This window comes from Maylandia zebra, linkage group LG6 (genome assembly GCF_041146795.1).
Source record: "Maylandia zebra isolate NMK-2024a linkage group LG6, Mzebra_GT3a, whole genome shotgun sequence".
Taxonomy (NCBI): domain Eukaryota; kingdom Metazoa; phylum Chordata; class Actinopteri; order Cichliformes; family Cichlidae; genus Maylandia; species Maylandia zebra.
Genome location: NC_135172.1, coordinates 30,808,123 through 30,828,332, shown reverse-complemented (window position 1 = coordinate 30,828,332; position 20,210 = coordinate 30,808,123). Strand labels below are relative to the sequence as shown.

Sequence of the window (20,210 nt, the reverse complement as noted above, 5' to 3'; positions counted from 1 at the left end):
GGCAGTGTATTGTTTTAGGCGTTTTGGTTTGGCGTGACTGTTATGTGTTTCCTGTTTTACTTTGAAAGTCTGTGTTATCTTGGGTCGTGTCCAAATTCATGGGCTGCATCCTCCTGAGGACCCGGCCTTCGCGGTCTACGTGGGCCGGGTCCTCAGAAGGTCGGGTAGGCCGGAAGTAAACGGCCGTGAAATTGGACGGTCTAGCCTTCTGATTAGCGTCACCGCTGTCTCAGTGGAGTTTAATAAACTCGGTCGTCTGCTCCTTGCTATCTAAAATATAACGGGACACTGGCGTAAATTCTCGACTGTCTCATACTTCTGTTTAATCAGTTTTCTGTTTGACGTTTAGTCAGCTGTGTAAAAACCAAGGAGGAACCCACCCAGGGGATTAATAAAGTTTTATTTTATCTAATCGTATCTAATAACTTTAATCTCAGCCAAACCGATTTACTCACGAACAAACAAAACACTGGAAAAAGCCCAACAATAACATTTTTAGGTTGTCTAAGTGACTTATATATTACGTTTAACCCGAGCAGTGAAAGTCCGCGGTGATCTGAAAATGATGTGCCGGGAGTTGTGCCGTTCTCGGCCGCATCAGTAACCCTCGAGCTCCCGGCTAGCTGTCGAGCTGGTGGGTAGCAGACGCCTTAGAAAACGTCGACGCACTTTTGCAAATATGCGATATCTTGATAAACCGAGCAGATATTTGATGTTTACACAACTACTTTCTCGCCTGAAAATATGTTAAAAGTTTATTTTGTGACCCAGAAAGATTAGTATGAGTAATTTTAAAACTTAGTAGCGGCCGCCATTGTTGGAAACTGGAATTTGGCTGGGCCGCGCTATGAATTCTGGGATATGGTAGGCCACGAAGGACACACGAAGGAATGTAGCCGACGCATTTGTCGGCTACATTCGGAGGAGTCTACGAATTTGGACAGCCTTCGGCGCGTCGCTGTGACGTAATCGGTCTACAAATGCGGCCTCAGGAGGATGCAGCCCATGAATTTGGACACGACCTTAGTGTGTTCAGTTTACGTTTCCTTGTCTCGTCAGGTCTAATTTGCCCCAGCTGTGTTTCCCTCCTGTGATCCATTCCCTAATTGCTCCTTCTATGTATTTAAGCCCTGTGTTTCTGTATGTCATGGTCGCGATCTTCCCCCCCGTTGTAAATAGTTTGGCGCCTGGCATTTTGATGTAAATAAATATCGTATTTTGCTTTAAAGACAATAGTTGTCGATACTTTCTTTTTGGGATTATTTTTGTGGAAGCCCGTATTAGTCTTTTTTATGAGTTCGCCCTCCTTAAGAGCAGTGAGCTTGGGGGCTTTTTTTCCCTTATTTCTATTTTTTTCGTGTTGCACTCCGGTTGCCTAGGCCGGGGTGTAACACATTGCACTTGTTTTTACTGCACTACAAACTTCTAAAATTATTCTTAAAAAGGACAAATAAAATAAATACACACAAAATACAAACTATTCTCTTGAAAGTAAATACTGCCCAGAGTGTGAACTGCCTCGTGATTTATTTTTTATTCACATTTTGTATCAGATTTGGGGTCATATGTGGACTTAGGTTTTCACTTATGTTTAATTTATGGATTGTCACACATGACATACACTGCCTATGGCACAGGTTAGGGTGGTGTGTGCGTTGCTGACAGAGTCTCCAGAATCAGAGCTCACGCTCCTGATGTTTTTGGAAATTTACCTGTTTCTAAGCATTCGCTGATTTCGTGGTGCAGGAGAAAACTCCCATAGCTCTGAGAAAGTCATTTACTGTGGTGATATTCTGAGTGATTCAAAGACAGAAGCTCTGCAAACATTTTCGCCATTTTCAGTGTTCAACCTTAGATTTTTAGCCTACAGAATATTTTAATGCTTTTAGATAGTTATATTCTCTAGACACAGTTTAAATAAGGTCACCATGACAATGCCCACATACACACAGCTGAGTGGCTTACGAAGAGCCCTGACCTCACACCATCCGAAACCACTGGGATGATCTATGACACAAGCCTCAACACGACTACTGATGCAAATCCCACAAACGGGCTCCAAAAAGTAGATTTAATCAGTCGTGTGGAGCTCTGCCTTTGACAGTGGTTTATGGGATTTTGGTTAGTTTCATTAAAATATTATTAAGGGTTATAGGCTACATGTTTTTCATTATTTCTTGCAAAGTTTTGTTCGTGGTCTGAGTCTTTAACAGGCTATATTGCTTTTTTCTGGCTTTGATGAGTATGAGGCAGCCAGCCCACTGCTGTGGTTCCCTGTCACCTCTCTTCCTCCTGCCACAGGGTCAGCTCTCATGATGCTTAGATGCGACCCTTTGGAAGTAGCTCTCCTGTATATTCCCCCTCATGGTCTGAAGTGGTACCTCGGTGGTGCTGAGAGAAGAAAGCATGCTGGTTGAGCAGACATCATGCTATTCTCATAACCTCTCCATCCCACTCAAACCCCCCTGTGACAAAACCACAACCTATACAACCCCAGAGGAACAGCGAAAGAGTGTTTGCATGCAGGTGTTTCGATGAGAGTTTGAAGGGCGGTTATTGCTGCTGTTCTGTGCTAATTGTGTCTGAATGACATTTGATCAGACTTTTATTTTACAGTCTCCACCTGTGGCTGGTTATCAGGTGAGGATTACAGGAGCAAATGTGAGCAAGAAAAAAATTGCACTGCTGTTTTATTTGAGATTCTTCTTTTATTCTGTGTGGACATCATTTTGATTGCAGTGGATTATCCTCTACGATGGCACATAATCACTGAGAATGCCCCTGTGAAGACAACTGGAGATGCAGGCTTCTTAACATGCAGTAAGACTGCGGAAAGAACTTTTTCTAAAACCGAAGGAGTACTTTTTCTGCTTAAACCCATCCATGTTTTTTCCCTATACCTGTGACTGTAGGCAGACCGAGCAGTCAAACTCATGTCATGGCCCCTTGTTTTGTTACGTTTGTTATTTTGCCCCTGCTATATATGTGTTCCCCTGTTTAGTCTGTATGTTACGATACAGTTTTCTAATGTCTCATTAGTTTCACCAGCATTAAATTGTTTCCACCTGTGTCTCATTTCCAATGAACAAGCTATAGACAATGTTCTGTCTTCACTCATCAAGGCCCTGACCTCTGACAGGTTCAACATACCCAAACTTTTTTTTTTTAATCTGGATTCACTTAACCTATCATCAGTACTCAGGATAACAGTCGCACGGAGCGATATCAGCATATTGTTAAGGTAACCCAGGTATTCACCTGCATGTTTGCATTAAAGGGGCAACATTAGCAGTATCTGCCCAATCACAACAATGGATAAATAAACTGGTAGAAGAGTGACGAATGCTACAGAGGAAGAAAAATATTTGATACAAGAAAAATTCTTCCTACTGCTTTTTCTCTCTCTCTTGGATCCAGTTTTGTCTTCTTTGCCCTTTTGTGGGTTTAGAGTGTTTTCTATCACCTGGTAAAGTTTAGCGACTTTAGCTCAGAGGTTCAAAACTGAACTGAAAAAGAAAAAAAAAAGAGAAGGAAAACCTAGGATCATCTGAATAGAAGCATGAACGATGTCCTTGGTCAGCCTGGACAAGAGGACGTGAGGTGAAAACTGCATCTATCCACTGCAGCCACATCCTCGCGGTACTGTCACCTGATAACAGTGCAGATTCACGTTCATTTTGCCTCCTATACCAACCAAACAGTCAATAATAACCAGAAAGTTTTTAACCCACTAAAAAAGTAATGTACTGATTCAGTAATCCACCACATGTCAAAGGTTTTTTGCTTTTTCTTACAGTTTGCATTCTTAACTGTTCGAACGTTCGGTGCATACCTCTTTGCATACATTTGCAGTTATTTTGCCAGCCTCACAAGAATAAAGACCGATTAATTCATAGACACCTTACTCTCAGGCTAACTGAAGACCAAAAACTGATGTTGCCATGGTAGCAATATGTGACACCTGCTTCGACTTGTGACACTCGACAACAACAACACAAAAAAGAGGAAATGGTGGCTTGTAATTTGAGGGTTTTTTTATTATTAAGGAAGCAATGAGATGCAGTTTTTAGAGAACCCATTGAAAATGAAGAGCAGTGAGGTCATCGTCAGCCATGTTTGCCGGAGGTAAGCACCCGCATGAAAAATTAACAAGTCACGTTAAGAAGCCGGAGCATCCAGGCCCTGCTGTGGGTTTGCACAGCTACTGCTTTCTGTCACTGCATTTGTTTCCCAGTAAAACGTCATCATAACCGTTGAATTCTTCCCAAATACAAACATTTTCGACCACGGTAAATAGAGCTGGGTGTTTAGATACTGTCACTCAGCCGTGTTCTTGTTATTTGAAAAAAAGTGTCTAAACTTGTCCTGCCTAACATGTCTAAGACTAAACTTCTTTGTGCAGCAGATGAATCGATGTGAAAGTCCATCTTTGTGATGTCTGACCTTGTGGTGAATAGGAGGATGTTTAAGAAACTACTCGATATTATGGACAATGCATCTCAACCGCTGCACTCCACACGTTAGCCATAGACACACTCCCCTTCTCATTTCCACTGCACATCCATGACTCCTCTCCTCACATTGCAGTCCCAGAGCAGAGGTGGTGAGGAAAAGGGGTATTTAACAAAATGATCCTCCTCACCTTGCTTTAAAGTTACAACTGTGGAAAATGTTTCACACTTGCACGTATAACATCTTCCAAAAACTTTTATATTAGATAAGAATAACCATACTAAATGTAAAATGCAGTTTTTAAATGCTGATTGGATTTTTTTTTAAGACAAAGTTTATCCTTTGTGGAAAAAGTTAATTAATATTATAACTGCGATTAACCACATTTCTTTGTGGCTGAGTTCACTTTCACTGGCCATTCCTAGGCCGGCTTACTGCCAGGCCTGTTGAATCACAAAATAAAAATCTGTCTGACAAAGTGAAGCAGGCTAAAATATCTCAAAAATAAACAGAGCATGTCATGATCCACAGAAACATCTATCGTCTATCATTCTGAAAAGGGTTACAAAGACATTTTTAAGGCTTTGGGACTCCAGTGAACCAAAGTGAGAGCCATTATCCACAAATGGAAACAACTTGGAACAGTGGTGAATGTTCACAGGAGATCAACGACTGATCCAGGAGGTCAGAACCCAGAACAACGTCTAAGGAACTCTGTTCCTTGTCTTGGTTAAGGTCAGAGTTCATGAGACTGGGCAAAAACAGCATCCATGGGAGATCCAAGGAGAAAACCACTGCTGACCAAAAAGAACACCAAGACTCGTCTCACATTTGGCAAGAGAGAAAGATAAGAACATCTCGACAATCTTGATGATCCTCAAGACTTTTCAGAAAATATTCAGTGGACTGATGAGACAAAGGATGAACTTTTTTGGATGTTTTGAGTGTTGTTACACGTGTTATAAATTAACACAGCATTTCATTTAAAAAACAACAACAACAAAGACCAACAGTCAAACATGGTGGTGGTAATGTGATGGTCTGGGGTTGCTTTGCTGCTTCAGGACGACTTACTGTAACTGATGGAAACATCAATTCTCTCTACCAGAAAGACCTGAAGGAGGACGTCTCTCCATCAGCTCATGCCCTGAAGTTCAAGCTCAGTCAGGTTATGTGCCAGGACAATTATCCGAAACACATCATTAAGTCAACCCTTTAATGTCTTTTTTATATTTATGGACAATTTTAATTAAATTAAAAATACATAGAAACAGTAATCGACAGAAAATCCTTCTGTAAAAGGATACACGTGTGTATCCTCCGTTATCGTTCTTCTAGCGAAGCCGCCGCTCCGCTCCGACCTGCAGATGTATTTTTAGGAGCTGAGACACGTCTAACAACATGGTGTACTGAGATTGATTTCCAGGTCACACACAGGAGGAGGCACAAATTAGTGAAACAGGACAACCGACGTGAATACGAAACACAACCATCAGTCTTTATAACCTCTCCGATGTCAGCGTGCTGGGCCGTTGACTCAGCATTTTGAGTGCATTTTGTATTTTTGATCCCTTTTTGCTATTTTGGGGAAATGTTTAACTTCTAGTGTTTACAGTTTGCATAGAGTTTAGACCTGGTTAGGTTGTAAGTTTAATTAGAATTATGATCCATGTTTTCTTGTTGATGTGTATGTATATGTTCGTTATGTCTGTGTCTCCCTCCGTGTCTCCGCTCGCTTTTCTGTTCCCATGTTTCATGTCATGTCTCCCCAGCCCTTCATCTCCCTCCGTTTCCATGTTCTCCTGTTCTTTCCCGGTCCCAGTGTCAAGTCTGTGTGTCTTAGTCTGCGCGATTCCTGTTTTATTTTGATGGTCTCTTATCTCGTGTTCAGTTTTGCTTCCTCTTGTGTCATTAGGCCTATTCATCCCAGCTGCGTTCCTCGTGTGTTTCCACTTCCCTCATCACCCTCATGTGCATTTATTGGGTGAGTTTCCCTGTGTTCATCATCAGGTTGTCTGCGCACCTCTCCTTGTGTGTCCAGGATTCATGGTTTCTTAGGTTCTTAGTAGTTTTCCCAGTTTATGTTACAGGTTTGGGTTACATTCTGTTTTTTTCGTTATTTTGTGTCTTAGTGTAAAACCTAAAAAGGTTCACAAATTTAAGTTTGTTTCCACACCTCGTTTTGTCTGCGTTTGGGTCCTCACCTCAAACTCCAAGAGTCTGCAGCAGCAGGCTGTAACATCCCATTTCAAAATCAGCTAAAACATTAACACTTAAAACAGTATCAGTGCAGAACGACTCTGAACAGGTCTGATTGCTTAAATGCTCTGTGTCCTTAACATGCACGACTATCATCAGCATCTCTTGATTCCTCTCCTGCTTTTGCAGCAGCATCTGAGTTTGGAGCGCGCAGGAAAAACAGGTTTGAGTCTCCATGTGTACCTTTCTTCCAGCTTCTCTCTCAGGCAATTATGAACCATGGCTCTCTCCCCTTCATTAGATTATCTCCCATGGTCTACCAGAGTGTTCAGGAAGACCATAGTCATTACCCAAGCTACTCCACGTTACCGGCAGCACAAAAACCCCGCTTTCACCTAGTAATTTGAGTCAGACAGACTCATCAGGGCAGGAGACAACAGTGAGATATGGAAGTACTACTGCCACTATCTGCAGATATCCATGTCCTGCACCGCCTTGATTACACAGGAGGATTTAGAGTGCACACTTGGCAGAGGCGACGTTCCTGGGGACATATTAGGCTCATTAGTTCCCCGGGCTTCTGCCAGTGGAGTACTTCAGCCGGAGGGATTTGTTGTACACAGTTGTCAGAGTGACAAACAGGGATATTCACAATAATGGAGTTCTTAATAGAGTAGATGCATAACAGTCAGCCATATTCCCGCCACAGAGGCGGTTTTGGTCCCTTTTCGAAAATAACTTAGCGGTCTGTCGCTCCCACTGGAACGTATCATTAAACGCACACTGGTATCTCTGGGGCAGCGCACAACCTTAATATCAATAAGGATCCAATCACTTATGTAATCAGGCAGGAAATAAGATCTCATTTGTCGGCAAGGGAAATGATGCAGCCCATAAAAAGATGAAAAACAGTATTAATTGCCAAGATCCTGTGCATAGGGGGCCCATTGTCACGCTATATGATTTATTCGTAATTCGACATGCTTGTGAATCCATGTGCAGAGCAAAAGGCTCAATTATAGAAACGAATAAGCCAGGGAGCTTTAATTTTTTTGTGCTGCTGGGAGTGTGGGTGTGGATTTCCCTTCAAATAAAGATGCAGCAGGCTGTGCGTGTACATCACAGAAAACACTTGTTTATTTCTGGTCTGGCAGCTCGGTAATGACAGAAAGTTTTTCAGTCATTCCAGAGACCGTCAGGTTTTCATCGCTTATGGAACAGTTGAGTAATGATACAACCGGGTGTGAAATTGCTTTCCTCCCTGTAATGTCAAACAACTACTTAAGAGGTGAGATTGTTGCACAGGGATTTTAGCAAGCCAAAAAAAAAACCCTCCAACAAAGCTGCCAATCACAGCAGGTTTGGTGCTCGTGGCACAGAGCGTACACTTCTGTGGGCTCTTTGTTGCTGGAATAAAGGAAAACCGGCAACAAGAAGTGCTCAAAGTCTGTCTACTCCAAGTGACTGTTTGGGGCAAAAATATGGGATTTGTTTTGCTCAGAAAGTTGAAAAGCATCTAAAGTTGACTTTACGGATCAGCTTGTTGACTGGAGCGAGACCTGCTGTGGCTTAAAGGAGATAGAGGACCCACTGGGCTGTTTCCACATTTCGACTGAGGACATTTCTCCAAAAGAGAATTCTGAGGAAAAAAAGAAGAAACTTTAGTTTGATGCTTCACTGCCAACATTAGGGTATACATTTGAAAAAAACATTTAAACACAACTGAAAATACACAGTCGTTACTTCTGCTGAGGAGACTGTATGACTGGTTCAGTTTGTTAGCAGGTTACTCAAAGTTTTGGAAAATTTACCAGAGCTGAAGGTTTGCCCAACTTCAAAGTGATAAAGTCAACCAGAATCTGAACGATGTCCTTGACCTGCTCTACCTCCTGGCTGTGATTCAGGAGGTAGAGCAGGTCATCTTGGTGATTTAATCCATGAGTCTACATGCCAAAGTACCCTTGGGCAAGACCCCTGAGTTTCTCGTCATTTATTGGAGTGTAAATGTTAAACATACCCCACATCCGGTAAGGTAGAACAGCGCTACATAAGAGCAAGTTCTATTATCACTGATCGATCCTTTTTCTCACAAGATATATGGTAATATTAGGGGTTTGGGATAGATTCAGCAGCTCAACAGCTGCTAACATCCATACCTAAGGCCAACTTGGAATAAAGTAGCTAACCTAAGAAACACTTCCTTGGACATGTATTTGGAGTCTCCATCTATCTGACCAGGAGGTTCAAAACAAGTAGTGATGGGATTTCCGGCTCTTTTTAGAGAACCGGCTCTTTTGGCTCGACTCACTAAAAAGAGCCGGCTCTTTTCAGCTCCGAACTGGCTCTTCAGGTTTTTTGTTGCTTTTTTTGGGAAAAAAAAACCCCACGGCTCGCGATAAGGAGCCGGCTCGCGTCGTTCACGTCAAAGATCCGGCTCTAAGAGCCATTTCGTTCGCGACCGACACATCACTAAAAGCAAGAACCATCTTGCTGCAGAGTGACAGCACTAACAGCTGTGACATTCTGCCCCCTTTCACAAAGACATGTGAAACTGAATTTGTAATGTTGGGAGATGTTGTCTTGGAGTTTTCAAGAAAATATCACAAATAAATCCAGATCTAAATATCCAATTCGATTCACAGATTCAGTCCATTTACGGTGTAATGCAGCGGTCCCCAACCTTTTTTGCGCCACGGACCAGTTTATGCCCGACAATATTTTCACGGACCGGCCTTTAATGTGTCGCGGATAAATACAACAAAATAAAACTAGTACCGGTACCGAAAAAAGGAAGATTTATTCATAACACGCGTGAAAAGACCCAGGAAAACAGAGTTAACGATAACAAAATAACGCTAAAAACCCTGAAAACCATACATTTCACACCTGAGCCTCAACTCTCGCGGCCCGGTACCGTTCCGAGGCCCGGGGGTTGGGGACCGCTGGTGTACTAAAGGACATTTTCAGGCTTGGTTTCGCTCAGACTGCTTCTCTTATGCATCCGTGACCGCGACTGGCACTGCAGCCTCGATGGATGTGCTGTGGGAATACAAATAGGCTCTGCAGTTGGAATAGATTGGTCATTAAATGGCCTCTAACCTGCGTGATGCCTGAATGCACACTCGATGCAAATAATCCACGCACTGTAGTGAGAGGCAGCAATCAGAATATAACTGATGTAAAATGCCTCCTGCTGCAGGGCAGTTTCTCCTGACCCAATTCCACCTACATTTTCTGGAGTTTATTACCATCCATTCACAATTATATCCACACCTACCAACAGTTTAGAAACACCAGTTTAGCTAACAAACAAACAAAACTTCACATGGAGAGGTTTGAACCAAAAGTGAGAAAAGCGTGCAAGAAAGAAAAACTTCAGACGATGCCCTAAATTAAAATTTTTTAGGAGTTTACCATTTTGATTTAGATTTATTATATAGTAATATCTATTAACGTTTATTAAAACAGACTTGGATCAACTTACCAGCTGTCTTTCCATGGACCTGAGCACAGCTTCCACATCTAAAACCCAGCTCTGTGTGGAGCAGGAGGTGGGTGCGGGTTGTCAAAGGGGACACAGGGAAAGCAACAAAATGAAGTATTTCATCATTTAAAGAAAGATGTTGCAAACGAAATTGGCTCATGCGCCTTTTGATCACAGCAGACACAGATCTGAGCATACAGAGAGCTTTCACATTTTGGTTGATAAAATATTAAAGAGGCTCCGGGAGGCAGCAACCTTACTGCACCTCTAATGCACACAGGTGGTCTGCTTCAGTTTAGATGGAAAGGGCAGCCTTCAGTGTAACCAATTTAAACAACATACCTCACTTTACAGGACACGTTTTCTGTTTGAAGATGCTCTACATTTGTCTCAAGGTCATGTTAAGTGTGTAAGGAGGTCCAGCATAAGCACAGTTTTTCAGCAATTACAAATGTTTTCTGGTTTTTCTTGTCTCATTGATTTGGAGTAAACCTTTACAACGAGGGACACAAAGTTACTCATTAGTTATTTTTTTAAAGTAATTGTTGTTTTAGTTGGTCATCAGGAAGAAAGTCTGATTTATGCATCATTACTATTCTTTTATACAGTATATATAACACCAGACTGGACCCCATTTTGTTTCCTTCAGAGGGGTGTTAATTCTTTGTAACACAGACTCAACAAGATGCTGGAAATATTCAGAGTTTTTGGTCCATGTTGACGTGACAACATCACACAATCATTGCAGATTTGTTGGCTGCACATCCATGATGTGAAACTCCTGTTTCACCACATCCCAAAGGTGCTGTGCTGAACTCAGATCTGGTGGCTGTGGAGGCCATTTGAGTGCAGTAAGCTCATTGTGATGTTCAAGAAACCAGTTTGAGAGAATTTGAGCTTCGTGATTTGATACGTTGTCCTGCTGGAAGCAGCCATGAGTCAACTGTTGTCATAAAGTGATGGACCTGGTCATCAACAACACTCAGATAGGCATAACTTATGTCCAGTTGGTGCAAAGAGGCCCAAAGTGTGCCACAAAACATTACACCACCAGCCTAAACTTTTGACACAGAGCAGGATGGATCCCTGCTTTCATGTTGTTGAAGGCAAATTCCGACCCTACGATTTGAGTGTTGCAGCAGAAATTGAGTCTCATTAGACCAGCCAACATTTTAACAGTGTTCCAGTTTTAGTGAGGCTGTGCAAGTTCAGAGATGCTCTTCTGCAAACTGTGATTCTAATGAGTTACTGTTGTCTTTAGCTTGAAGTAGTCTGGTTACTCCTTTGACTTCTTGCATCAAAGTATTCTCACCCTGAGAACTGAAAAGTTTCTAATTTCAGATCATTCTCTGCAAACCCCAGACAAGGATATGTGCAAAAAACCCAGCAGAAATACTCAGACCGGCCATGACCAGTGACTTTTATAAATAAAAAGGATAAATTAGAGTCTGTAATACCAATGTGTCAGCACTGCAGCTGTACTCAATTCGTTGAAGCAGAATCTTTGTCATCGGTAGTAGTTTAGTGAATGAGTCGCCCATGGCAACTTGGGAAAAATGGTGCTTTTATAATTGACACAGCCTCCCGGGTGAAAGGGGTTAAGGTATTTAATTTCCACTTAAATTAAAAGTTCACACACAGCTGGAGACAGATCTGTGCCGATGGGCTGATTCGTCCTCGTCTCCCTTAATATTTGCTGTGAGCACAGCATGGTGCAGTTCTGCTTCATGGTCACTGTGAGGTAATTTACTTGTGTTCACAGCTTCATTAACCAAACTAATTAATACTTTAATTGGTACATTTTTTAATATCAGCTCAGTCAAAAAACACAAAAAATGTAGGTGGGCTTTAAGAACTTGCCTGATTGTAAGGCAGTGTTTTATCCTGTATTGGTAAACATATATATAAGCATGTATAGACAAGACATCATTTAAAGGACGATCTTGAGCACTTGACTCCTGCTGTCAGGTGATTTGCTGGCCCTCACGTCATCCTTTAAAAAACTTACATTCATCACCCTAGGGACCGTTTTCTGCCACGCCCGAAAAATGCTATAAAAAGATTATATATTCATATTTTTTTCCACTTTAAATTAGCCAGTCTTTTAAAACTACTTCTCCCTGAACTATCCATGTAAAGTTTTAATTATATTTCGGGGGTTTTAACCCTTTTAATCGCAGTTTAATTACATGAGCGCACCGTTTTTTTTAGCCCCCCAAAACAAAACGAAATATTTTTAAAAAAAAACATTTGAAGTAATATTTGATTGTTATTATAATTAGGCCTTTAGATGGACTAAAGATTGGCACCAACCTTCATTTCGATCGCCTTTTTTTTTTTTTTTCAGGACCAGAAAATGGTCTCCAGGCGGCAAATGCTCCTCCTCTAGGCCGAAATCAGTGCATCCTCCTGGGTTAACTCCCGACGATGACCGGGGCATGTTGCGTCGGACCCCTTTTTCCAACACACACGTCCGGTACCACGTCACAACAAATACGTCATTTCCTGTTGATTAAAAAAAAAATGCACCCTCAAACGGTCCTAGGGGCCGAAAATGGTCCCGCCCGATCAGCGGGCGAAGCCGCTGCTGCACGCCGGAAATGAGGCTTCGTTTCCCGCAGGCCTGTTTAAGCAGCCCGCTGTTTTCCAGCCCGGGGTCAAATGTGGAGCAAGGGCGCCACCCGGTGGACAAATAAAAAAAATTACAACTCTAAGGCCAGTACTGCAAACGGAAACGGAAACATAACCGATCACGATCGATTTGACCGTAATTTTTTTGCCGTGAAAAATAGCGTTTATAATGGGTTTCAATGGGGCACAAAACGGTCCCTAGGGTGATGAGTGTGAGTATTTTTGCTGCTAAGCCGTGTTAGGCTGATGTAAGAAAATCAGACTGAAAATTTGAATTTTTTACAAAAACGAAACCGGGTGGCAAGTTTGGCTATGTTACACCCAACACAGCGGAAATGGCGTTCATACGAATGAAAAAAGTGGCACAAAAAGAGCCCAGTATGACGTAAGGGCTGGACATGTTTTGTGTCCATTTTATGCTTTTGGAGGAAAGGGTCCATGAAAAACAGTACACAGTTATTCTGAGTGTTCACCTATGGTGAAACATTTTTATCCTATTTGAAGTGATGTCTTTAAATCTAACAATGCCAAAAGGGCACATGGGCCAACTGAACGAATAGATGAGTATAAAAAAGATGAGAATTATATGCTATGGCCTTAAATGTCACCAGTTAAACACCTATGGCAGATTTGTACTGATATAATTGACACCATTCTTCATCACCAAGTGAACGAATGTGTGTTGAAAGACTCTTTTCTCCCACATTTTTACTGGTTCTGTAGAAAACAAACATTTCTGAAGTCTGGCTTTTACCCAATGTACATGAAGGGAAGGCTTTAAAAAAATTTTTATAGCAAGTAGGTTGGCCTGTGTAATGCCTTACTCATCAAGGACAGTAACAAGTTACCAAAAAGTCACAAGCTTTGCAGATTTTAAGGAATATAAATGATGGAAACTACCAGGATGAAAATGAGAGAGTCGTTTATTCTGAGAAACAGTTTTTGTTACGAGTTATTTTTCAGATATGGCATACCTAATCTATGGATACATCCAAACTATCCTGTTCTCCTTCACTGGTTCAGGTGGGTTTGCTATCCACAGAACTACAATATTTTGATTTGGAGCATTCAGCCATTTTCTCGTCCGTCAAGCACTCAAACCGAATGTCTGAACCTGCAGTTCCTGTTGTAACTAACCAGAATTACTACTGCAACAAGGCCTCATCAGTAAGATCAAATTCTCCTCAATTTTATTCATAAAGTGCTAATTCACAACATCAGTTGACTCAAAGTGCTTTATATTGCAAGATAAAGACCCTTCAATATTAAAAATAAAATGCAACAATCAAACACCCTCCTATGAGCAAGCACTAGCCAACAGTAGGAAGAAAAAACTAACATGGAAGAAACCTTCTGCAGGCTTTAATGAAGTAGAATAGTAAGGTATTGTAAGATCTTTAAGTTATGACAGAGCCAGATTTTTCAGGATTTAAAATTAAATTAAAATTGTAGATTTAACAGGTAATAAATGAAGAGAACCCTCTATGGAAGAAATATGCTCTCTTTCCAGTCCTTGTCAGTACTCTTGTGGAGGCATTTTGGATCTGCTGAAAGCTTTTTAAGGAACTTAAAGGAACAACATGACAAAAATTAATTACAATAATCCGGGAAGTAATAAATGCATGAACTAGCTTTTTAGCTTTAGTCTGAGACAGGATGTTTCCCATTTTAACAGTACAGAGCAGATGAATGAAGGCAGTTCTCCGTATTTGTTTAATGTGCACATTGAGGGACATATCCTGATCACAAATGACTACGAGATTCCTCACCGGTGGCCATGGTAACGTCATATAACAAAAGCATCTGGTTATACACCAGTTTCTACAAACTGCGTGCCTAAATTTTAACTAAATTTAGAAATTAGAAGTCATCCAGGCCTTTATTTCTTTAAGACATTCCTCTAGGTTAACTAGTTGATTTTTGTCATTGGGCTTAATAGATAGATAACGCTGGGTAAAATCTGCATAGCAATAAAAATGTATACACAGTGTTTTCTAATAATATTGCCTAAGGGAAGCATGTATAATGTAAAAAATATTAGTAAAACTAACCTGTCTCATGATGGTTTGTAATGGTTAGCTTAGTCAGTTCAATCTGACAAACACTAACAAGCTCAATGCATTAGTACTTGTGATGATGAGCCTTAAATTCATTAACTGCTGTATCCTTGAAAGAAGCAGCACGAGAAAAGCCATATGCAAATTATTCATATAATTTGCAGACATAATAAAGGAGCAGTGACACTGACTGATCTTCTGATCGATAATCAGTGTGTTATTGAATTGACCAAAATAGAGAGCATGCCGTCTAAATTACTGAGTATTGACTGTGCTGGCAGTAGTCAGCAATGTGCAGATGCTCTCAGTTTGTTCTGTACCTAGAAAACAAGACTAGAACATGCTCAGGACAGCTTGTGGAAAAACAGTCTTACTCTGTGGCTTTGTCTCTTCTCTATGCTCCACTCGCTCAGATCCCTCCAGTGCCCTGGAAACAATGCATCGGCTGCCCTGCTGTCTCCTCTCTTAGCCATGATGTCGCCTCCACGCAGTGTGCTGGATCACAGCACTGACCACAACCAGCTCCTCAAAGGGCCAACACAGTTTTCACAAAGTGTAACACGAGTCTGGAAACTGATCTCTGTTAACACAGAGCCAAACTGTCGGTGGTAGTCATTGTTTTTGGACGTTATAAGGTGCTGCCTTGTTACGGTCCCATTATCAGTCCAACAAAAGCTGAGAGAATGCACATCTTTTAATGATAGATTGCCTTTCAGTGCAGCGTTTCTAAATAATGGAAGATGCTTCAGCTGGCTTTGGGCTGTGATCATTAGAGGAGGCTGGGGTGCGGTATGAGGGTTTTGCAGAATAATGCAGGTCTCACCTTTCCAGCATGCTCCTATTGCGTCTGAACATTCAAACTATTCATACTGGAAGCTATGGACAAATAAAACACATTTAAACAAACAGGGCACTGAATATAGGAGCTGGATGTTCCTCAAAATATTTTTGACAGGAATATGAATATGAATTGGTGGCTGAAATAAAGGCTAACACAGAGGGAAAGGCAACCATTCTCAAATTAACCAATTTAGAATCACCATTCAAGCCTTAACTCACTAATTAGATGTCTGCCCAGGAACAATATCAAAAGTAGTAAAAACTATATGAGCAAACTAAGACTACTGGTGCAGGTGAATCGGAGAGAAAAACAAAACAAAACAGGAAAACAGCACTTTCTGAAAAGAAGTTGTGCTTCTTACATCAAAAAGTTGTTTTACAAAAGGGTTCACCGATAAATGCCACAACAGAAGCTTTTATCTGTGATTATTTAATGGAAATGATCTGTGGCACCAAAATCCATTAATGCTTACCTGAGTTGGATGTCCATTAAGTGAGTGTCACTTGTCAGTGTCTTTGCTCTCCACCGATGGTGACTCCTTCTCCCGCGAGCCTTTTGGAAAGCTGTGAAGGAAGAGGGAGTGGGAGAGTGGGGGACAGGGGGGTCAGAGAGAGGATACGGCAATGAAAAAAGTACTTGTGAAGGTGATAAGTGATGAGATAATGGAGGTATAAGATCAGCATTCTGGGAAGAAGAAAAAAAAAGTTCTGTTTTGCTGGTCAGCTTGCACTTGTTTGTTTTCTTATAATGAGAAGGATCTTTTATGATGCGAACCTAAATGGGAAGTGAAATGTTCCCGCTTTGATGTAATTTTCTCTGCACAATAAGTTTCTGGAACAACAACCATGGTTTTGCTGCAGTTTTTAAAGACGCGTTGTTAACTGAAGGAATTGCTCAGAGACCACGCAGAAAACACGCTCAACACCCTAATGATGACTGTTCAATCCCTTCGAGGACAAAATCAGTGCATTACACTTGGAAAACAGCTATTAGGGTCTTCATAGGAAATTTTCACAACTAACTTTGGATTGTTTTAGAAAACATAGATCACTTTCCCCCCCCCTTCTCCCACAGCAGGAAACAGGCTGCTTCAGATGTGCTCGCACCACCAAAACATTGTATATGGTTTGGGTGATGATGCTGCTGGATCGAGCGGATAAGGAGCAGCAGGAGCAGGAGCTATTGATGTGAACAGCACAGAGAATATATTATGCTGATATAACATAACCCATCATAATATGGCTTATATGCCATACAAAGGATGTTTTACAGGCTAACCAGTATCAAATTCTCACATATCAGGTCTACGGTGCCAAAACCCCCAACCCCGGATGAAAATGGTCCCCAAAAAGCCTAAAATGGTTAAATATAACAATGAATTATACTGCAAAACTATAATTCTTAGGGTTAGGGTAAGATGGCTTTACACTTTGGGCTCATTGTCTTCATTTTCCCTAAGCAGACCTCAAATTCCAACATGAACTTCTATGAGAAACAATCTTACGCTGAGGCTCACAACCCTTTGATTCAATCTTCTTTGCAGATCATTGGGTAGAAACAGCTGATCAAAGTGAACATATTATGCTTTTGTTTATTTTCTGTGACATAATAGTAACTATGGTGGATGAAAGTACAAATATTCTCTATGAGCTAAAAGCTCTGGCTTCAGATTGCTCTAAATAAAATGTTTTTGACCAACTGAGTATCACAGAAAATGTGTATTAGACATGGCGGTCCACTGTTTCTGTCAGGGCTCGGTGTGCGGGCAGGCGGAGACAAGGATCCAAACGCAGGACTCTGAGACTGAATTGCAACTGAAAAACCTCCGCTTTATTGCTAGCGATGAACAAAACGTGAACTGAACAATGACACTGAGCACAGAAACACAGGCAACTCTGAAGGTACGACGCAACACTGACACAAAGAAACACGGGGCTTAAATACACTGAGGAAGTCATCAAGGATGGGAAAAAGGAGGGAGACACAGCTGGGAGAGATTAGGGCTAACGAGACAGGGGGAGCAAAGCTAGACACGCTGACATGAGACAAACCGTCACAATAAAACAGGAAACAAGAAACAGAGACGCAGACTTGACACTGAACTAAACCTATACTAAGCACGAGACAACCTAAGCACTAATACCTCACCATGAATAACTGAAACATAGATTATTAATAATAATAATAATCAACAAAGCATCAGAGAACCAGAAAATAATCCATAAGGCTCTATCACCTGCTGTTAAAACCTTCTGTTTGCATGGTGCAGCCAATCAGAAGAAAGTTGGCTTATGATAAGAGAGCAGGGGGATAACAGTCTGTTTAAGACTAAGGAACAGTGTACCACCTTGAAACAAGATATAGATAATTTTGAACTGCAACTATTGCAAATGTTTAGTAGAGTGCAAGAACAAAAAATATTCTTTTGTAAATTAGCATAATGGGTTCAATTAAAAGTGTGTGAAAATGTACAAATCAAACAGACTCTACAAAAGGGAGTTTGGTTTGGTACTGGCATGATGTGAAATGTGCATAAACTCTGGATATAGGTATGTTTGTGTGAAAATGGATCAATACACGTCTCAGTGGCAGTATGTTTAATATTGTATCATAGGAATTTTTTAGCTTGTGTGAATTTGTTTCATATAATTACCAATTCATTTAAAAATCAGCTCTCAAAACTTAGAAAACCTTTTCCATTAACCCACATTCAATTTAACCTCACAGGAAATAGAGTACGGTGTAATTGGGGTGTTTGTTCTGTATTTATTTAACGCCAGAACAAAAGGATGCGTATTACTGGATGTGCCGGCATTACTGAGAAAACTGACAGTTTAAATCCAAGGCAATTACTGAGCAAAATAGTGCTCCTCAGAAAAAGGCCTAAATCCATCACAGGATATATTAACAGGCTCATATTAAACTCCTATTCAGATATCATACTTGAGATAATATCTGCGTTATTATGAGACTGTATTTAGAACTCTGACTGGTGTTAATAGTCAGGAGGCCACATTTCAGATCAGTTTTAATATATGTAGCACCAGTCCTCAACAAAAGGGAGCTCAAGGTACTTTTAAAAAATATAGGTCTTACAGAGAGATACCCAGCAACCCCATATGAGCAAGCACATGACAGCAGTGGGGAGGAAAAACTCATTTCTAACAGGAAGAGATCTTAAGCAGAACCAGGCTCAGGAAGTGCAAAGCAATCTGACGTGACTGAGGGTGATGGGAAGCACAGCAGTAACCCTCTTAAACTAGAACACAGTGATTAAAGCGTGCCTGAACAACCCCAAATGACATTCAGGTACTTCCAGTTAACAGAACTTGAATCTGATTGGCAGGTCAATGCCTGGTAATGTTAAATGAGGTGATTTTTCATGTGCAGCCTGGCATTGATTGTAGTGGTGACATGGAGATGCCGTCTCAAGAGAATAATGACATCCCACAGCTTAAAGTCTCAACACGTCCTTCTTCCTTCCTATTACTGTGATGTGTTCATGGTGCAAATGTCAATAAAGTTGTGGTTGGAGCTAGCTAGCCTATGATAGCGGAGTTAGCAGAAACAGATTTTTATTTATTTTCCAATTTTCACTGGCAGTAATTTCAAATGCTTGAACCAACATCTCCAAACGCGCAAATTCTGCTCAGTAAAATTAGATAAACCCGAAAGTCTAGATAAATATAGATACAGACAAATAAATATATGGATCTAGATACATTAATATAGAGTTACAACAACAACAACAACAACAACTATCATGTATAGATCCTGAATCTATACATAATGTGTTACTGAATTATGGATGAGATTATCTTTGCAATTGTAGTCTTTTGGTTAGTAGTCTTTTAGCAGCTCTCACCATAATTTTGGTATTTCCAGTCAGCTTTTACTTCTTTCTAGCTATAAATAGCATCCAGTTCTCAGAAATTCCCTTCAGTGAAAGAAACCACTATGAAGCTGACTAATGGTGAAAGTCAACAACATTTCACAGTAATCATTGCTTGTTTTCCAGCACACAGTCACCTCTGAACAAGTCCTAAACTGAACTGTTGTTCACACTAAATAATTGCTATGTTCATCTGTAAGTGATGAACATCATTATGAGGTAAAGATACAGAGACAGACCAAGCCCAGGGACTGCACATTTGAAGGCAAGAAGAACTCACGTTGCTGTCCGTGCTTTCTCATACTCTGGCAGTAGGCATAAATCTTCAACCGAGGTGCCGCACCACATTATACATAACCGTGTGGACAAATCAGTATGTGCCAACCTGAGAATGAGCACATCTGAAGCAATGAATCCTAAAAAAAGACCCCTTCTCATTGAGGGCAGGTGATGAAAGCAAAATATATTCCATTGCTTTTTAAAAAGTTACCTGATTCTCAAAGATTCTGAGATATGGGATCACATAGAAGTCGCATGATGCTTATGATTGTATTGTTGAGCAAGGTCAGAGAGTAAAGACATTTTGTGCTTTTTTTTCCCATTAGATCACTACTTAGAAGGGAAGGTTTCCTAGAGAGTGCTGAAAATAAACCA

General features: G+C 40.9%; 1 long non-coding RNA gene across 1 annotated transcript in view; it reads right to left on the bottom strand.

Moving 5' to 3' along the window:
- Positions 1 to 7,766: 7,766 nt before the first annotated feature.
- Positions 7,767 to 20,210, bottom strand: part of LOC101473640 (uncharacterized) — a 16,195-nt gene continuing 3,751 nt past the window's right edge. Inside the window, exons 2-4 of the long non-coding RNA XR_001167462.4 lie at positions 16,137 to 16,227; positions 10,136 to 10,186; positions 7,767 to 8,290 (exon numbers count right to left, since the gene is read on the bottom strand). This is a non-coding gene — a long non-coding RNA (uncharacterized LOC101473640). The remainder of the gene's footprint in view (positions 8,291 to 10,135; positions 10,187 to 16,136; positions 16,228 to 20,210) is intronic.